Below are 3,994 nucleotides of genomic sequence, written 5' to 3'. Positions count from 1 at the left end.
TGAGACCACGGTCTTCTGTGACGGACTCTGGCCAGCAGGCCAGCCAGCTGGCCGCTCTTTCCCTCTAAGCACCTGCTGCGATCCTGGGCGGGCTCATTCTTACCAGGACGAGCTGGATGGAGTCTGGGTTCCAGAGCCAGCGGAAAGGGCTGTGTGGGTAACGTAACTAGATGCTCGTTCACGGCACCCAGTCTAATCAATCATTCTTTTCCGACCAGTGCAAAGGTAGAACTTCCATTCAGAGTGAAATTTATTCACGAACAATTTTGAATCCCTTAAAACATAGTACATGGTATTCCCCGCCCCCCGCCTTCTTCCCCCGCCAGCGCCCCGCTTTTCTTACTCAGTTTTTCTTAGCTTTAGTTCCTCTTCTGAGCTTCATATCCGTTCTTGGAGGAAAACCACAGCGATGCTGATGCAACTCTCCAGGTGCTATTGGTCTCATGACTTGACGATCTTTCAGGAGAAGAACAGCTTCTCGTCTATCAGAAAGAAGGCAGGTGGGCCCTCCTGGGGGCTGTCATGCCGCTGGAAAACTCAGAAACTCTCCCCCACCGTGTCGGGCTCGGTCCCAGACCCGAGGAAGGAGCCCTTGGTTTGCGTGGTCTGTGCGGGGGCAGGAGGCTGGGGCCTGGGGGCAGGTGGCGGGTCTTCCTCCGGGGCCAGTCTCCGCAGTGCAGAGGGTCACTTCCTGCATCCTGCGGCTGGACTGGAATTTGCATACATACCCTCTGAAATGGACTCTTGCTGCCTCTCAGCCTGGGTCCTGAATTAGATCCCCGAGGAAGCCTTATCTTTACCCCTGGCTTCGTTCTTCACTTTGTATCCGTGTCTGACCGCTCACTTCCCATCACAAACCTGTCCTCTCCTTCCGGCAAGTCTTCCCCTCAGGGATCCGCGCACTCCCGGGGACTTGGCCGTCTCCTCTATTGTTGCATCAAGTCTAACCTCTTTCTTGAGTTTTTAATCCTTATCAGACTTACCCACTTGGGCATGTAATCATTACTTCAAACAACCCTTGCCTAACAGGTGACTAGACGTCATTGCCTGGCTAAGCCCGTCCTTTCTCCTGAGACCTGGATGGATAGATGGACGGATGAATGCATAGATGGATGATGTCTGATGGACGCATGGGTGGATGGGTGGGTGCGGATGGATGATGGGTGGATAGATAGGTAGATAGATGGATGGAGAGATATTCACGTCTATGGAATTATTTTATATGAATTTTTAGGAGCATTTGTCCCAGTAGGCCATATATTTCTGTTAATCTTTCCTAATTGTTTTTTCTACTTTATTGACTGTGTCTTCTAAATCTATTTTGCTGGCTCTTGCTCATCTTACCAAATGCTGAATATTAGGAAATAGATTTTTTTTTCTGTCTTTTTTTAGGGCCACACCCACAGCACATGGAGGTTCCCAGGCTAGGGGGTCGAATTGGAGCTGTAGCTGCCAGCCTACACCACAGCCCCACAGCCACAGCAATGCAGGATGCAAGCCGTGTCTGCAACCTATACCATGGCTCACAGTAACGCCCTATCCTTAAACCCACTGAGTGAGGCCAGGGATCGAACTTCTCTCCTGGATACTAGTCAGATTCGTTTCTGCTGAGCAATGACGGGAACTCCAGGAAATAGATTCTTGGTCCCTTTTCTTTTCTAAGAGTTTTTTCCTCCCAGGTATCCTCATTCAAATGTATGGCTCTGAAAAACATCATTATGCAAATGAATTGTTGTTTGCCTTTCTAGTTAAGACCTGTCTTATGAGCTCCGGACTCATGAACCCGCTGCGTACTTGAAATCTCTGCTGGGCTAACAGTGCACGGTGTTGTTTGGAGACACTCTCAAGCAAAGACGTGAGTAAATACATGAACAGAATAGGAGCTTCTCCGTCCTCTCTTCCCCAGTCATCAGACCCACCCTGCTCTGGTTCTTCAATCTCCAAACTTGCAAGCTAGCCTTAATGCCTTACTTCCATTTATTTTCCATACCTAGTTGAGTACCATTTCCTGGGGATGCTACCAAATATTCCACCTTTCTTCGTCTCTCCTTCCAGCTCCCCAGTACGAGAGACCCTTCCTGTTCACTGGAGCTGACCTCCTGACTCTCTAAATTCCTAACTGGTTCTAGTTGCCTTAGCTCATTCATTCATTCCTGCAGTTGCATTTCACTCATTCAATTAATTAACCCATATTTAGGCAGCGCTGATCATGGCTCTGACATTATCCTGGGTGGCGGGTGTAGAACCATGGAGGAGACACGGCCGGTTCTTCAGCTGATTGTATTCTAGCGCAAGGAAATCACAGAACAAGTAAGCAAATACCCAATGAATCAACACCAAGGCATTGATGAGGGCTACGAAGGAAAAGAAAGACTAAAATGGGGAGTTCCCTGGTGGCACAGGAGGTTAAGGGCCTGGCGTTGTCACTGCTGTGGCTGGAGCTGCAGCTGTGGTGCGGGTGTGACCCCAGCCCTGGTACGTCCACGTGTCTTGGGGGCAGCAACCACAACAACAACAACAAATCCTGGAAAGGATGGCAGGCGGTGATGGAGGTTGGGTGCCCAGGACGGTGTCCAGGGAGGTTTTTGCTGAGGAAACGGAGGGGGAGGCACGTGGCTGTCCAGAGGAAGACGGCTACGAGCAGAGGGCGGAGCATGTTCCTGAGTCACTGTGCAGACTTTGGGTTTTATTCCAAATGGATGGGACGGGGTATTTTGAGCAGAAGAGCTGCGTTGCCCAGAAGGACTAGTTGGCTGATGGATAAAGAAGCTCCTCATTCTCTACAAACAGGTCAAGCGGCCCTCCTTGGCCATGATGACGTTCCAGTGGAGGGACCGCTGTCCCCCGAGGCCCTTCTTGCCGTGACGTGACACCTTCTCTCCTTCGACCAACTGCGAGCTTCCTGAGACAAGCCGCGAACTGGTCCCAGGACCGCAGGCGGCACCTGACCGTCAATGTCTTGGTTTCGCCGACTTTTTGTCTGGGCGTTTTCTTCTCCTTTGGTCTTTCCATTGTTCTTAGGCTCCTGCTGATGGATGTTTAAACTCCGTGGGAAATGTTTGGAGTTCCTGAGGCTGTGGTCACGACCCCGACTGCTTCTACTGTCTAACCTGAGGTCCTCAGGTTATGCTTTAGAATGACGCCTGGAGGAGGTTCTGTAAATCAGCTTCTTGGCCCAAAGTTTTCAGTCTCCTGTCAATGGTCTTGGCTTCTGTTTTATCTGTGTGTTTGTTAAGCCAACTCCAAATCGTTTTTTCTGGAAGGAGACGTTGTGCAGATAAGTAATAAGAAGCTATTCGAGGCCATATAAGTATAATTGCATCCCTGTAAACGCTTTTTATCAGGGTTTAATTGTCATTGTTTCTACCTAAACCAACGTTCTACTTAACGTAATCTTTGTACAAAGTTTTCTGCTGCAAATTTGGAAGCATTTTCCAGCGACCGTCTCAGTACAAGATACGCGCTTTTCAAAAGCGCTGAAACGTTAGGACAGATTCTTTAGCAATTTTGCACAGATGTGTTTTGCAATGAGCAGTGGCCTGCCCTTCGCCATGCATCTTTAAAGGAAGTGGTTTTGGTAGAGTAATTTCAGAAAAAAAAAAGAAAAAGCCCTTGCTCTAAATAATTACCAGCAGGTTTTTTTTGTGTGTGTGTGTGGTGGAAAATGGAAACTAGAAGTATTTTAATGATTGTCTTTGGGTATATTAGCAGTATCTTTGTTTTATGAATTTATAGCCAACATCCAAAATAGCATATGCTATTATGGGAAGCATATGAATTATTTATATTTATCTTAAAATAGATAATCTTTCCTGACCATAATCACCATTTATGATGCACATTTTTTGTCCGCACTAGCTCATTTTAATAGGGGGATTATAAGACTCTAAACACCAGTGGATTTCTTTAATTACCATCCTATATTTTGAAAGAACTCCTATTAAGGAAAAAAATCCCTCTTTTTCATTTGCTAAAATATTTACAACAATTGATT

At 47.3% G+C, this 3,994-nt stretch overlaps 1 long non-coding RNA gene across 1 annotated transcript; it reads left to right on the top strand.

Annotated features, from left to right (window-relative positions):
- The first annotated feature begins 391 nt into the window (after nt 1-391).
- On the top strand, nt 392-3,637 carry LOC125112713 (uncharacterized). Its single transcript, XR_007131235.1, has 3 exons — nt 392-500; nt 1,749-1,855; nt 2,198-3,637. It is a non-coding gene; the product is annotated as an uncharacterized LOC125112713 (long non-coding RNA).
- Nucleotides 3,638-3,994: the final 357 nt, after the last annotated feature.

Source organism: Phacochoerus africanus, chromosome 12, assembly GCF_016906955.1.
Source record: "Phacochoerus africanus isolate WHEZ1 chromosome 12, ROS_Pafr_v1, whole genome shotgun sequence".
Lineage (NCBI taxonomy): Eukaryota > Metazoa > Chordata > Mammalia > Artiodactyla > Suidae > Phacochoerus > Phacochoerus africanus.
The sequence above is the reverse complement of the archived record's forward strand: the minus strand, read 5'-3'. Positions and strand labels throughout refer to the sequence as shown.